At 34.5% G+C, this 17,489-nt stretch overlaps 1 protein-coding gene across 2 annotated transcripts in view; it reads right to left on the bottom strand.

Moving 5' to 3' along the window:
- LOC119084604 (protein kinase C and casein kinase substrate in neurons protein 1) overlaps positions 1–17,489 on the bottom strand; it is a 67,860-nt gene that overhangs the window by 37,409 nt on the left and 12,962 nt on the right. The gene's annotated exons all lie outside the window — the stretch shown is intronic.

Below are 17,489 nucleotides of genomic sequence, written 5' to 3'. Positions count from 1 at the left end.
AATATTTATTAACAATCGGTCTCATCATCCATCATGCCATTTATTTTGTAAACATTTCGAAGTTCATTTTTATGGATATTATATGGAACATAATAAGAAATGAATTATAAATGGTCACGGTTTGCAATCAATATATATCGACTTTAGCGTTTCTTCTCTCTCGTTTTTCGGGCGGATTCTGCTGCGGATGTATCAACAACGAAGTGATTTTGATATTTTATTGACTTTGTAAGTAATACAGCTAAGTGACGGCAAACCAAATTGAAAAGATATCCTGAGAATACGTTAATTGTATTCGTAAGGTAAAGCTAAAGGTAAAATATCGCCCATTTCAGACGTCATTTAGGAAAAACGTTGTTCCTAACTTATGCTGTAAAACTTTCGAATTTGCTAAAAAAATTTAGTTTTTTTAGAGTTTTAAAAGAAATTGAGGTTCCCAGTCAATAAAGTGTTTACAGGTCAATCCATTAGCAAATTCAAATTTTGCGCCAAAATATCATATACTGACAATCACATAATTGACTGGGAACATCGACAACTTGTAAAACACTGATAAATCTTAAATTGTGTTTTGTAATGCTTAGTTTCCTCTTACCAAAAAAGTACTCCGTGTGAAAGACAAAATTGAATTTTTTCAATTTTTCCTTTGTTTATTTGACAGCTTGCTCTCTCACGGAGTACTTTTTGTTGAGTGTAATGGACACTTAAGGCTTGATCTACATAGGAATGCAAAATTGACAGAATGTTTTTCTATTGTTCAAAAGTCAAAGAGCAAAAGAAAAATTTTGTCACTTTTACATTGCTACAGAAATCCACAGTAAAGGTTAACAAACTGTGCGATGACCGTCTGATACACTTTCAGAATTTTTGCGACACACCCAAAGAACATTTACATTATCTCATTAAATAGGAAGATGAAAAATATTCTGCTACCGACAACGACTGCAGTACTAAGCGCTGATCACTGGATATTGTTATCTTATAAAGCGAAATGTAATAGATTTTATCACATACGCGCGATGTCAAAATTACTCGAAAATTACTTAACTAGAAGAATAATTCAAAAATTACACTTCAGTTCTATATTGTTGTCTCGTTTTCGCTTATGTGATAAAATAGAGTACACACTTGTCACTATCAGTCTCGGGAAGCCTCGACTTCTTCGTGACAAGTGTGTAATATATATTACATACTTGCAAGTCGTTCATTAAAATCCGTTATAAAACTCGGGATAAAAGTGAAAAGTCACATTTTCGTATGTTTATAGACCTCGGCCTCGGCTCGGATAAGCAAAAATCAAACAAAAACCGCAATTTTCATCTCTTTTTCTATTGTTATGTTAATGACTGCTGTTAGACACAAATGAAGTGATAGATTTGACGATTATACAGCGCGATGTACGTTTGCCATTTATAAAACGTGTCTCAGCATCTTTGACGAGCACTAGCTTTTAAATTCGAATTTTTCTGTATTATAGATGTATCTATGACATTTTTGTACCAGCGTACTGTAGCTGCAAGCGGCATGCTTCCCTACAATTTCCGTACAGTTACTATAGATCATTGTCAATGTCGTTTGAGCTGTCAAATAAGTTGTCATTTTCACAAAGCTAACCTCAAACCGAACAAAAAAAGTATTGGATGGTGAGACGCCGCACAAATTTTCATACATTTCAAGGGGCGGCTCTGTGAACGAAACATCTTTTGAGGTTAGCTTTGTGAAATTGTTTGTTTGACACTTTTTGAGAGAAGAAACCGCTATTTGACACTGATCTATTACCTTATCAATTAAAGAATTTGACTTCAAAATTCAATGCAACGTTCAAATATAAGACAACGAAGCGAGGGAATACGGGAATATCAGTTCTGTTGTCTTAATTCTAGCGATAGAGTACGATTCACTATATCACCGAAAGATGCCGCTGCAATAAGGCCAATGTCAACAGAAAAATTATTATTTAAAAAAAAAGAATTGAGAAAAGAGAATTAATGCCGTAATCACTCTACAGCCTTTATGAGCTTTCAATGTAGTTAGGCCCAGTTTAAGAAATGTAATAAATATTGTTAGGCTCATACAAGTGCCAAAAGAGTTAATTGGTTCGAGAAGATGTGTGAGTTGTTGTTACAAGCCTTCTATCATTTAAAGAAACCGCATAAATTAGTTGACTGACCAAGAAACGCAGAATAGGTGGGAAAATGTGGTCCCTAGAAAATAGTTAATTAACGCTCTGTAATGAGGCTAATGTTTCACAGATTTACCAAAAATTCGTTTCATTATTACAAACCAAACATCTTTCAACGAAAATTAGCCTTAACGTCCAGTACATGCATTTAAATTAACAAATTTCTGGTCTGTGAAAAAATATTTTATTACACAAAACATGCACCAAGTCACGAACAAGCTTGTATCTTCAATTTTAAATAGCCTTGATTTGATTAAAAACTCATTTAGTCTCACACACATTAGGCTAAAGAAGCGATGATGTGAGCAAATAATATTTTTGTTGTTAAGCATTATGATGGCCAAAATTGTTTTCCAACATGATGATGTTGATGATATCATCGCATCGTTTGTAATAGCAAATTTATTTGATTTAGATTTTGAAGAGCTAAGTAACAACGAAATTTAATTTCGAACTCGATAAACAATTGATCGATGATGTGAACATGTTGACCTGATTAATAACATTTACATTGCTATTAACCAGATAAGCGATTTTGATGGATCATGTGTGATGGTGTGTCGGTAAAGCGTAAATAGCAGACGGTTTCATTTATAGATCAGGCGTGGCAAAACAATATTATGAAAACAATTATCCGTAGAACTGTTTTCCCATTACGACTCAAGGTAATCGCGAAACGCAGCGCGCAAAATTTGTCGAATTCAAACTTCCACAAAATTCAATTCCGTCGAATGACTATAAAGCCGTTCCGTTAGAAAATCGATTTAATCCCACTGGCTGTACAATTAATTACACGTAATGTCACACATAATAAATTCTCTGCGAAAGACAACCAGCCGCTGAATGACAAAAAGAAATCTTGGATGTGACATTGACATTTTATTAATTTAATTTACCATGTTTGGCTTAATTTAAACAATTTCTATTCAAATTTCGATTTGTCTTGGACGTAATTGATGTCAATAACATTTTTATTGATTTTCAGTCGAGATTGGAGCTAATTCAATAACAGAAATGCTAAACGATTTTTTGAGATGAGAACATAATTTTGAAGCGCAGACGTATTTGGACTCTGGAACGAAGTCGCACGAGAGTTTTCATTAACTATTTATAAACTGTAAAAGCGTATCGCAACAAAAGGTGCCGAGGAATTTCGCGCCGCGCGAGACACTTTTCCATAAACAGAAAATTGGAAATGGGCGCGAACTCGATTTTGGACACTTTATTCGTTCTTAGGAAATTCATCCTTTTACGAAAGTGTCCAAAATTGAGTTCGTACCCGTTTCCAATTTTCAGTTTATGGAAAAGTGTCCAAAATCGAGTTCGCGCCCATTTCCAATTTTTCTATAAATTGAGAAAATTCTAAATGTAAAACCGAAAATGTATGGGCGCGAGATTCCACCTCTAGTGTAGGAATCTCTGTTGAAGATTGAACTTAGCATTCTCATAAATTCTAATTGAGTTAAATCAATCAAGTTGGCACTTGAGGAAAGACAGTTTTTATGTTTATTCTGTTAGAATCAGCGATTGAATAAACATCACTTTTTTGTATCACTGCTTTTATTCCTCGCCGCAAACTGGAACCTCTAACAGGTTATGGGCCCAGATCGGGGATAGGGCAGTGAAAAGTAGAAGATGAAGATGGAAATAAAAATCGAGAATGAAAGTATGCTGACATGGACTGAAAACAGAGTAGGATTTGGAATATAATTGGGAAAAGAAAGAACGTTGACGACAGGACTAAAAATGGACGAAAGAATGGATTGCGAGCAATGAAAGAAGAAGAAACAAGTGTTATTTACGGCATCGACAATGGCAAAGTTTGCCGGACGAAAGAAAAGAAAGGAAAAGAAAAGAAAAGAGAAGAAAGTGGAACAGAGTTTGAGCAACAGAACTTGAGCGGAGAGCTACAAAGTTTTTGCAAAAGAAAAAAGATACGAGAGAAGAAGAAGACAAAAAGAGAAGAAGAAGACAAAAAGAGAAGAAGAAGACAAAATGAGAAGAAGAAGACAAAAAGAGAAGAAGAAGACAAAAGAAGAAGACAATAGAAGAAGACAAAAGAAGAAGACAATAGAAGAAGACAAAAGAAGAAGAAGAAAAAGAAGATGGAGGAGAGGATGATAAACAGAACAAAAGAAGAAAACAGAAGGCGGAAGACGAAGACGGAAGGCAATAAGACGAAGGTGGAAGATTCATTGGGACAATGGTTGAGAAATCGGTCGCCGCAGAGTCGGTCGTTGGTGGCAAAGTTGCATGTGAAGGCTTCGATAGTTCTTCGTACGGCGGAGTGTATGGTTATGATGGAGAAGCTGGTTACGGCAGTCCATATGGTTCTGGTTAAGGAGGAAGTTAACGGAGACGAAGACTTAAGATAAAATTTGATTTATTATGTTGTCGCTATGCAACGGAGGATGATATTTATTCAAGTGGTAGAATTTATGGGAATGAGAAGACGTATTGAAGATTGAACTTAGCATTCTCATAAATTCTAATTGAGTTAAATCAATCAAGTTGGCAGTTTGAGGAAAGACAGTTTTTATGTTTATTCTGTTAGAATCAGCGATTGAATAAACATCACTTTTTTGTATCACTGCTTTTATTCCTCACCGCAAACTGGAACCTCTAACAATCTCGCGCGGCGCGAAATTCCATTTTTTACTATATAAACGTAGGAATTTCGCACCGTATGGGCGCGAAATTCCTACCAGCCCAACAAAATCATAAAATCTGCTACTTCATTTGTGTAAAGTATCTAAAATGTTTGATGGAAAATCTACTACTTCAGTATTTTTCACATTCATTCCGCTATATAAGAAAACGCTAGCCAGAGATTGTCGTTTATTCTTGTGGTTGTTATCGATAGCAGATGATTCACTCATTCACTTTATTCTGAGTCGAAATTGGAAAGCAAGCAAACAACGTACTCTACGACTCTACAATGCTGAGACGAAACGTTTAAAAGTATTTGGGGATCTCGATACCAAACCATTACCGCGAGGGGGTAATCAGTTTTAACATTGTTCAGTTCCGGATTTTTTTGTCTGTTACCAATATTTTAGTGAGACAAAGTCTATCATAAACAAAAAAATTTGTCGGAGAAATTTCGTCAGAGAACTACATAGTCCCCGAACAAATCTTGACAGTCCACCTTCATCTTTAGAAGGAAAAGAACTACAAACATCGATTTTATGTTGACTGAAATCCACAGAAATCACGTCTTCAATAAATAAACACTGGACGTGTGAGACACTTGAGGAGATCAATATTTTCTTTTTCAAAACAGAAGTCACTGTGAATCCACTCATAGCCATGAATTCTACAAGAGTTACAATTCAAATCAATTTCAAACATAAATTCTCCTCATTTGAATAATTGTAGTCGTTGTGCATGCTCCAAATAATTTGTAAACTTCATCATAAACTCTTGATGGAAAAATCACGCTGCAAAAAAATAAAAAGAAAGCCTCTAACTTCGTCAAGTGCTAAAATTGTAGGTCAACAACCAGTGCTATCGAAATATGTTTTTAAAATGCAAAGAGATTGAGTCAATTAAATGGTGCTTCATTGAATGAATGTTATTTCGGTTGGCGTATGAAAACTATTTTATCGAATTTAAAAGCCATTCACTTCCCAAATTATATATATCCGATTTTACGAGCCATTTACATCAGTCATCGTAAGAGTATTATGCATTTGAAATGTGAAACAATTTCTCGGCATTACACATTTGTTTTTGTTTTGCTTTTTTGTTTTTTGGTGAACGAGATTTATTTTTCCGCTTCTTTTCGTCTTATTTTTATTATAAACATCATAAACACAACCAGCGGCTCAACTAATTATCGGAACCTTCATCGTGAACGGTGTGAAGAGATAAGAACAATCGAAAATATATAACGCAAGTGTAAGATGTGTCTACAACGTCTGATGGATTATAATTTTCTTCCAGCAGTCATGCAAATGTGTATACGTTAACCGTATAAGTATAAGAACCTACGCGGTATACATCTTTCCATCTTGTTTCAATGATGAATGGTTTATTTATAATTTTATGTTTCTTTTCTTGAACCGGAGGGATAAGAACTTGATTTCGGGTTTTCGGTTTAAAAATATCTCAAAAATGCTAAGCAAAGCAGTTAACAGTTTTGTGTAATCCCAACAAAAATCTCTTCGAGAAAAGTGTGACGCAGTCTTTGAAGTACAATTTCTAAAATGAATGATATCGCTAGAGTTGACGCTATCAGCTTTGTTACGCAAAAATTAAATTTTACACCCAATTTTAGTTCAAACAAGCTGGCTTAGTTTTTCTCATCATCTGCCAAATAATTTTTACCAAAAAAAATTTGACTGGAAACAACCAAAATTTTACCAAAAAAATCTGCGTCGCATGTGGCAGATAAATTTTCTTGCTGGTCTGTTCCTGAACATTTGCCACTTTGCGACGCAGATTTTTTTGGTAAAATTTTGGTTGTTTCCAGTCAAATTTCTTTTTGGTAAAAATTATTTGGCAGATGATGAGAAAAACTAAGCCAGCTTGTTTGAACTAAAATTGGGTGTAAAATTTAATTTTTGCGTAACGAAGCTGAAAGCGTCAACTCTAGCGATATCATTCATTTTAGAAATTGTATTTCAAAGACTGCGTCACACTTTTCTCGAAGAGATTTTTGTTGGGATATCAGTCGTTTTAGAAGTGTAGTCAACACTGCTTTTTATAACAGTTTACAGTTTTAATTCAAAAATTTTACGAAAATCGAAAATTTGACGAAATTCGAAAATTTGTAGAAATTTGACGAAATTCGAAAATTTGACGAAATTTGAAAATTTGACGAAATTTGACGAACTTCAAAAATTTGACGAAATTTGACGAAATTCAAAAATTAGACGAAATTCAAAAATTAGACGAAATTCGAAAATTTGACGAAATTTGACGAAATTCGAAAATTTGACTAAATTTGAAAATTTCGCCGAAATTCGAAAATTTGACGAAATTCGAAAATTTGAAAATTTGACGAAAGTAATTCTCTATCTGCCACCATTCAAGAAATATCTCCAAAACCCCAATTGACCCACCCATTTCCAACTTTCGACATTTTTCACATATGCCCCTCTGTTCTACTCGTAAAACTCTGAGACTTTGCCGAAGAAAGTAATTCTCTATCTCTCATAACCCAAAAAAATATTGGTCTTTTCTTCCTACGCTCGAGTAGCTCAAAATTTGGTCACTCTAATCACTCTAGCTCAAACGAATCTGCCCCGATTTTTTTAATTATTTTTTTGTTCGAATCGTGTTACGAATACCTTTCATTTGATGGGTCGCACGCCTCTGTAGGTTTCAATACAGCTAAGCTACAGCCGAAAACGCGTTCCCGACCCTCGAGAACCACACTCAGAAACCACTTCGAGGCCAATAAACCAAAATTCTGGTTTTTCCTAGGGTAATGGCGTATCACATTTTCATTTTTATGCCCACCCTGAGGTTCCTGCAAAATTTCATGGAGATTGGTTGACTAGTTTCCGAGATCGACCGTCGATAGATGGACAGATAGACAGATAGACAGATAGAAACATACAGAGTAAGTTGAAATATTTTGATTGTTTGGAAAACGTTAATTTGGTGCATTTTCTATCAAAATGACCAACTTCAAAACGATGTATCTCCGGCAATTTTAAAGTTACATAGTCGAGTGACAGCTCGTTTTGCTCGTATTTGAAGCGCGAATAAGATAGAATAGGATTTGTGGTGATACAGACCAAAGGAAAGAAACTTAAATTCTCGCCTATATATAGTTGCCGCGTCTCAAAAAAATTTCTTCGTTCTTTTTTTGGAAGTTAGACTGCGTCAAGTCCTCCGCTAACGCTCCGGACATGATTCAAGTATTTATGTTGATGTTGAAGCGGGGAAGAAAACACTGAATTCAATTTCTAGAATCAATAATAAATTGAGTGTCAGATTTATGTTTGCATAAAAATAACTGTTTGTCGTATACAGATAGACTGAATTCTTATCGAACTATTCAATCACCAGCGAGCCTTCGTTTCGAAATTGATGAGTTAAGAAACGTATTAAATTACTGAAGAGATTTAAAACCAATAGTTTTTTTTGACCGAAAGACATTTCATATCTTAATGTAAATAAAACAGCTGCGAAGAAAAACAGAGAAAAGCAATCATTCATATTCGACCCAGGCTTTCAATCAATTCAATTTGGATAGAGAGAAAAACAAGTCATAAAACAAAACGAGCATAAACTGCGGAATTTACGAGCTCTTGCAGGTTTATCAGCTTATGTAAGCCATTGTTGTTCAATAAACAACATCAACGAGAAAATTATAGATAAATTTAACGATGGGTCAGCGTTCCCTTTTTTTGCGTTGATTTGGGTCGAAACCACTCGACATGTGTGCTTATCAAACCGGTTCATTACACCTCTTCGTTTGAGAGCAATTAGTACTTGAGCCAATATTGACTGAAAATGGAATGAAGGATTAAGGTAGGAGGACAGTAACTGTTGTAAATAGACAGCATTCCTATTTAAATTTGTTGAAAATGGCATTTCACGCGACTATTGCCGGTCATATGTGAACCGTACAATTGTCAGTTCGTACAGTTCTTAATGAAGCTTCTCATTTAGATTGTGATAAAAGAACACTAGCAAAGGGACCATGCATAAATGACGGCAGCTTTCAGTGCTGCCAGTCGGGGTTTGAATCATCAATATCTCGAAAGGGATGAACTGTTCTAATGTCAAATGTATGGTCGTGGACGATCCCAATATTTGACCATTTATTTGACCTTCTAAAAGTAAATACTTGTCGAGTTATTGATGGTATAAAATCCGACTGGCAACACTGAAAGCGTGACGTCATTCATTAATGGTTCACAATACTTATTGCTCATTCTTGTAGGCGTTTTGTCAATAGCAGATTGGTTTCTAAATAGAGTTTTCATCGGAAAATTGAGAAAATTAAATGGTTTAACCGCGATAATTCAACGTTCAATTTGTGGTACGTTATAATCACCGTCAACACTCAATAAATCGAAATTTTCGAACTACAATCGCTAAATCGAACTGGTGTGCATACGTTATTTTGCACCAGCTGGTCACATACAATTTCAAATGGGACCAGCTGGTGCAAAATAACGTATGCACACCAGTTCGGTTTAGTGATTGTATATGTAATACATTGGAGAATTCAAATGTATTCGACGTTATTTATGAGGTTTTTGCTATTTCTACACAGAAGTTTAAAAGCATTTCAGGTCTAAGCTGTTAACTGGTTACAAGATACCACGCCTTTTTCAGGTATTTTTTCTGGCAATTAACATTGAATGTGCAAAATTTCTGTACTGGCTTTTTGTAACGTTTTGTTTATTTCTTAAGACGAATCGACACATGGCTAAATTGTTGCCTACATTTCGGGGCAAAATTATTATTATTTTGATGATAATTTTGGACTCGAAGTCTTTTTCGAAAATGTACGACCATCGTTTGATGTTAAAATGCTTTCAGCAAAAAATTTAATGTTTGTGGTGATGGAACCTCAGTCCGAGAAAACTCAGTATTTCACGGAAATTGACACATATAATTGACATGAGTTTTCTCGGACTGAGGTTACATCACCACAAACATTAAATTTTTTGCTGAAAGCATTTTAACATCAAACGATGGTCGTACATTTTCGAAAAAGGCTTCGAGTCCAAAATTATCATCAAAATAATAATAATTTTGCGCCGAAATGTAGGCAACAATTTAGCCATGTGTCGATTCGTCTTAAACATTAAATGTCCAAACTTTTAGACACGGCTCAACGATGACAAAAATGAAAGATAAACTTTGGCGAGTTGCTCCATGCAGCAAAATGTTAAAATACAACGAATAGGATGTTGCATCAAACAATCACTGTAAGCTTCTTTGAACAAAAACAAATTTAAAGATTTCATCGTCATGACGATACGCACATAAAAGTTTAATTTAAATTCCGGAAAATGCGTGAACATCGTCCCATCTGTGTAGTTTCCATTAGCCGGTTAACATAGACGAAGAAAATGTGCAAACCCATTAAAAAACGTGATTCGGTTATCTGAGCACTAACTGATTGAGTCTTATCTATGGCGTCGTTTCCCACTGTTGAATGTTATGTAAGAAATTGAGAAGGTAATATGATTAAGTGGTTTTTTGCGTCTGTCCTCCTGGCACAGTACGCACGTAATAGCTTGTGAATTTCTTTCTTTGAGTATAGTGGGACTTTAGTACTTTCCTTCAACTTTCGGCGTAAACTAAGAACTTCGAACTGGTCAAGATAATGATAAATCCAAGTAAGTCCTTAATGTGTCATTACTTTCGTTAGACATTTATTGTAGACAATACGTTCGGTCGAAAATTAGGGTTTCTTACACGGAAAAACGAAACGGAAAGTAAATTGTCAAAATCCGACTCAACGGCCCCCAACGCAGTCTACCTTTAGGCGTACTCATGTATGTACTGCTAAAGTAATGCGACATACATTACATTTAATAAACTGGGAAAGCATTACATCTGTTCAATTTAGAAACTAACGTGACTGCATTCAATAACAACCATTACCACCAATTGAAATCAATGTAAATTTCTATTTAAATGGTTCTACCACAATCGACGCTGTAATTGAAAAATGGCCTTGAAACGATAATGTGGTTCTATTCATACTACGTTTCTGATTCAGTAGGTCTGTACGTGATTGAAAGTTTGTAACACCTTCTGTGGAAAAGTCAATCATAAAAGATGAAATTGCAAAAGTTTTACGTCCATCGACAAAAGTTTTAATTATTCCTGGAATTACTCCCTATACGTATCTCATCTGCAGTTGCATATGAACGAACATGAACTGGACAGATATACATTTCATTCTATCGCAAACAAAAAAGTATATCCGAACCAGATAGCAGGAAACTTGCGACAAAGCACGTGCCAAAGTTATTAATTCACGGATACATTGTGGAAGTAATGTATCAAATATACCAGTTCTCGCAGTAATTTAATTTGAAAAACTTACAGAGACTTCTCATCATGTTCGTTGCGAACAAAAAAGTGATGACTGTGCCGCGATTATGCAATCTAATCAAATGCTTATAAATTGCAAGATATGTGATAACAATTCACGAAAAATATCAATATTTTCACGGAGATATATTCGTTCGCTAACTTTGCAAATTATGTGGTATTTTGACGAATCGTTTTCGATAACAAACACCAAACGAGAAAGCGAGAATTCAAGGTTAGATATATTGAATTTAGCATAAAACCGCTCGTTCAGCATTGATGATTAGCCGCCAACAGCTGCAGTTGTGGAAAAGGATTTTATCGAAAATATTATTTTTTTACCAAAAACTCTTATCGAAATTTGTGACTGTTCACATGCTCTTTGATGTCTGGAATATAATTTAAAATGCTGTCATTGACTCACACATAGTGCTGCAAGAGAGTGTTATCTTTGAAAGTTATTGAACGATTTTACTCGTGTCAATATATCAAATATTATCGAAATTATGTTCGACCACGTTGGCTATGTGACGCAAAAGGTTGGAAAATTGTAAAAATGTTGGCGTTGAAACCTAGGCTCAAACATTATGGTATAACAAATTACAGCTCAAGACTTCAATCCCTGTTTTCGTCACGGAACGACGCTTTAAACGTCGTACATAGACGAAGACAGTAAAAATCAAGTACATTCAAAGCTAGTTTTGGTTTGCCATTTCTCAAAGCTCCCATTTTTTCACAAGCCAGCAGTGAAACTACAATTTTGAGGAATTGATATTAGAAGTAGACCAATTATTGCCCATAGCTAAGTTCAGCTAAATTGTGATATTTCGAGATATTCTCACGAAATCTTAACCAATTTCAGTAAACTACGACAAGCCGCGTAGCCCCATATGAGGTTGATGGCCCAAAATTTGTGGGAGATATGACTATAGAAGTGGTATTTTTCGGGAGATAGCCAGAAATAAATTTTTTTTCGAAATTGATGGCCGCTACCCCACAGAAAATGTTGTTTTGGCTCAAAACCAGTAAAAGGAATTGTTTACCAAAAACTTTCGAGATTCACTCGAGCACCCACACCTAACCAGATCAACCTGAAGTTATTTTTCTCGTGTTTGAATAATTAAACTCACAAATGGGACACATTAGCGAATTATAAGAAAACTGAAATTTCGTTGATTTAGTTCTTTTTTGACGATGTCAATAAATGTGTTTTTAGAGTTTAGGCCCATTCGAAACGAAGCTAATTAAATGAAATTTAATTTTTCATACTTAGTACCCGAAAAGTGCGACTTCGTCTCACTTTTTTCTCCGTCCAATATGAAAAATACTATTCGTACCACGGACTAAAAGCCTTTCTTTTAGCGTATTCGTACTTCTCACACGCTAAAAAAGACTTTTAGTCCTAGGTACGAAATGTACTATTTCTTATAATTCGCTAATGTGTCGTTACCCGATTCTGCATTTAAATATTCATTTGAGAGGCAACGAGCTATTATTGTGATAGAAAAAAATTCAACTTGGGTCCCTCTAACATAAATTTGGTTTTGATCAGACTGTTAAGGAATCTAAATTACAAAAAAGTCAAATCAACAACCATTGAAACGAGATCAGAATTTTTTTTTGAAATTCTTAGTCTTCCCCAGCACACAACTTTATTTGTTCTTAAGCCAAAGTGTTCTCATTAATAAAAGTGATGAATTAATTAATCTACGACTCAAATCATTTTTCACAGAGAATTTTAATAAAATTGAAAACAATCCGAATAACATAAAGTTTTACGATGATTTCCGGAGCTTAGAGTAACTCAGTAGCATCGTAGCATGCAGTTGAAAGTGCTTACATCTTTAAACGACATAAAATTTACGTTTGTTTAGTCAGTAAAAGGTAAACATTCCATCACACAAATGAAACAACCGACGACGTAGACGTTAGATAAGACCATCAGTCTTTTTATTATATTTAAAGAAGTTTAAACTAACGAGGGAGAGAAAACACGCCTTTTCTTCCAAGCTAATATTAATTTTTAATACATGTTCGTACACAGAGGTAGCATGACTTTCTTTAATAACATATCAGATATGATCAACACAGTTGCGTATACCCATACAGAACATGGTAGCAACGTAAATTCGTCATTTATATAAAATAAACATTTCATCAAAAAAAAAAAAATGTTCTGAATGATGACAACGAATTCTGTATTACCCTAATGGCCTTGAATTGCCCTTCATGTAAGAAATTACGTTCATCTGGTGTATATCACGTTACTCGCATTATTATGCAGATATTATGTACGTTTGCCATGGACTCAGACAAAATGTAATTTTGAACTAGAAAAAAACTTCGTTAATTTAACGCTAAATTTGAATTTGTGTGTAAACAATATGTGTTTGTCATCAAACCTTCGGTTTATTAAGCACCCAGAAAAAATATGGTTACACAACAGCTTATCATCATTATGTATGTCAGCGTTCCCTAGGTAAATTTAGAGATTATGAACAGTCCACCTCTGGGTGTTATAATTATCAGTCAAAAACACTTAAAAGAGTAAAAGTGACGCAAGTCCCTGTGCATACTTCCAAAACAACTGATATCGCTGGATGTGACGCATCCTGCGCTTGTACGCAAAAACTGTAACAGGAAAAATTTGACCAAAGAAATTCTAGAAACAAAATTTTACGAAAAAAATTTTTCGTCACAAAGTGGCAGATGATTCGGACGTATTAGGACGTATTCCTGTCTAATTTAAAAAATTTCTTAAAAGTACTTTCCTCAACATCTGCCACTTGCGACGCAAAATTTTTTTGGTAAAATTTTGTTTCTAGAATTTCTTTGGTCAAATTTTTCCTGTTACAGTTTTTGCGTACAAGCGCAGAATGCGTCACATCCAGCGATATCAGTTGTTTTGGAAGTATGCACAGGGACTTGCGTCACTTTTACGCTTTTGAGTGTTTTTGACTGATATCAGTTCTTTTGGAAGAATTAGTAGATTGAAAAATTTAAAAAACTTTGAAAAATTTTGAAAAATATAGAAATTTCTAAAAATTTTGAAAAATTTGAAAAATTTTGAAGAATTTGAAAAATTTTGAAATTTCTAAAAAAAATTTGAAACATTTGAAAAATTTGAAAAATTTGAAAAATTTAAAAAATTTAAAAAAATTTGAAAAATTTAAAAAATTTAAAAATTTAAAAAATTTTGAAAAATTTAAAAAATTGAAAAATTAAAAAAATACTAAATTTTGGAAAAAAATTGATGTGAGCAGAGCTTACCAAAAGCGAACAAATTAGTTCTACCATACCCACACACACACACACTTAAAGGTGTTCTTATATGGAGCCTATATGGGAACTTCGAGGAGCAATATCTCCGAAACGAGACCGGTTCCCCCAAATTTTTTTTTCTGGAATGTCTTAGAATGACGACTAGAATCTACTCCCAAAATTTCAACAAAATCTAAAGAAGACTTTAGAAGATAGGAAACACGGACGGACGGACGGACTAACAAAGTAACGTAGGATTTTTTCATTTCGTTTAAAGTACTGAGATTGACCAAAATGTATGGAAATGGGGCTTCTTGGAAGATTTTTTGCGTGGCCAAATTTTAAGCTGCAAGAACGTGTGATAGCTCGTTGAACTCGTACGGACGCCTAGTTTTTTTTAATGGTAATTTGGAGTCATTTGTATTTGAATTGTGGAACTTCAATATTTGCTGTTAATATGGTTCTGCAGTCTACGACAAAAATTTTTTTTTTAAATTTTTTCTAGTAATAGGACTTGCGTCACGGTCGCTAAGCTAACGCGCGCCCATGATCGGGCTTACTTCAACAAAACGAAAAAATTGATTACGTGTGATACGTAATGCTTGTTTTGCATCTCATCAATTATTCATCGAAACGTTATTTGTCTTTGGCTATTACTTGATTGTATTACCATCGCTGCATAACTGAACAGCCTCTTCCAATTATGCCACTTTTAATTTCATTTAGCGTTTTTCACGTTTTTCCATAAAATATTTTTCGAAAATAAAACGAGAGCTGAACGAGCCAATGTGATATCGTGAAACGCATTGATAACATTCGAAAAGTACATTTCCATTTTCGGATGCAATGACAACTTTCACATGGGAAATATATATGCCAGACACGTCTCTTTCAGCATAACAACGCCGTTACCGATTTTGTATTTTATTCCAATAAACGAAAATTATAATTTTGACGAGATAAACTTTCAATGCAAATGTAATGATAGTGCATTACAGCAAATATTATCTCTGATGGTTGGGATTTTTATACTTTTTCGCTTCTCTTCTTTGAATTTCCATTTAAATAATTTGTATATTTAGTGGCCAAAAGAAAGTGTAGGTATGGAGGCATTCGTTTGGCCGACGATGAGATCTTGAAATTTGTATTTTTGTTGTTTTCGTTTGATACATTTTACTGATATTTTACTGTACAACAATGTGAAAATTGAACATTTTTCTGATCTCTTTTTTAGTGTTTTCTATCTGTTTTATTATTCACTTGCCTAACAGGTTAATATTTACTTTACCACTGGTGGCGGTTGAAAAAATGTGCGACTTTTCTGCTCGAATTTAAATCAATTGTTCCAACTAAGTACTCGTTTAATTTCGAAATGAAAGTGATTAATGCGAGTGAGAATTTATTTCAACTATTTCACAGATCCATTATTCCTCCTCTCCTCCCATACAAAACAATTATGTATCAACCGACAACAGAATCGCTTCTATGAACATTTTCGAATCTACCTTTCCTTTTTACCGTTTGCCGGACATCATTCACATTCGCGTCGAAATATGCTCGTCAATCGAGCTATTATTTGTGATTATTCACAACAACAAAAAACGAAAAGAATTTATTCCAATAAAAGATTATTAATTGATCACATTCGACCGACGGGTCTGGTTAAACCCAAAATTGATGTGGGTATTCTTGCTGTGTGTTTACAGTGGAAACTTTCAATGTCGACACACAATTGGCGGATAATGTTTGCGCTCAAAATATTGAATAAAATATTTGGCAGAAAGTAGCGTGTCAATCGTGATTTGGTTTGAATGTGCGTTGAAATACGACACAGACAGAGATTTGAAACGAAAGAAGCCACTGACAATGGCCATGTTCACTGGCAAATCAATCCTTTAAACGTTATCAGCTTAATTACATAAAACCGTAGGACTACTGGACTACGTTTAGGAAATGGAAGGTGTTACAAGTTCTACATGACTGATTTTCACCGAAAGACCACAGTTACTTGTTCGAAGGTCTACGTATCCAACCAAACAATATACACCGAGCGAAAATTCTAGACAATTAGGACGTTTAAGCCCGTCAGGTACCTGTGGTTCGACTTATTTTTCGACTATTTCTAGACTATTTCGTTAAACAGAGGAAGGAATAGATTCGAATAAGACTCGGAACTCGATTTTCAGGTCGACCTGAGAATTCTCGAATCTGAACTGACCTGATCTGAATTTACCTGAAATCTGAAGATCAGTACAAGTTCAGGTAAATCAGGTCAGACTTCAGGTATACCTGAAAAAACCCAAATATTCCTGAAATCTGACCTGATTTTCCTGTTCTGGTCTTCAGATTTCAAGTCAGTGCGAGTCAGTTCAGATTGAAATATTCATCAGGGAAAAGCGGTTCATATTAAGCAGGTATCCGAGCTGTTCCAAGCCTTAGATTCAATGATAACCGCATACAGTCTGTAAAAATGTAAACCTTGGTTGAACGAACATGTCCACATCAATTGTCGAACTAAGTATATGAACACTCAGTACCCACCCATACTGTCTCATTTAAAATTATTTTGTTCCCTTAAAACATTGTAACCTGACCTGACCATCATCATAAAGATTACACTGTCCAACTACTTTCTGTAGTAAGGAAATTAGGAACATGAATCAATAAATTATCAAATTACAATTTATTGCCTACAATGTGTGTATATGTGTAAGGTCATTGTGTTTAGGAACGTATTGTGATACTTGTCAGTCTCAAGACAATTGTTTTTGTAGGTCTTCTTTTGTGTTATACGAGCAAGATTATCTTTAAGTTAATTTAATATTTAATGTTAGTTTGTCAATTTTATGCATCGGGGCTGTGTGTGTTTCGTTTTCTGTTATTTATGTGACTGTAAATTCAGGATTGCTTTTTCTAGAATAAATAAACTTTTGAATAACGCTACAGACGAGCTCTTAGTGCAAGCCAACTAAAATAAACATTTTATATAAAAAAAATGGAATGAATCACAAGCACGAGCAGCAACGTAAGG

This window comes from Bradysia coprophila, unplaced genomic scaffold (genome assembly GCF_014529535.1).
Source record: "Bradysia coprophila strain Holo2 unplaced genomic scaffold, BU_Bcop_v1 contig_87, whole genome shotgun sequence".
Lineage (NCBI taxonomy): Eukaryota > Metazoa > Arthropoda > Insecta > Diptera > Sciaridae > Bradysia > Bradysia coprophila.
The sequence above is the reverse complement of the archived record's forward strand: the minus strand, read 5'-3'. Positions and strand labels throughout refer to the sequence as shown.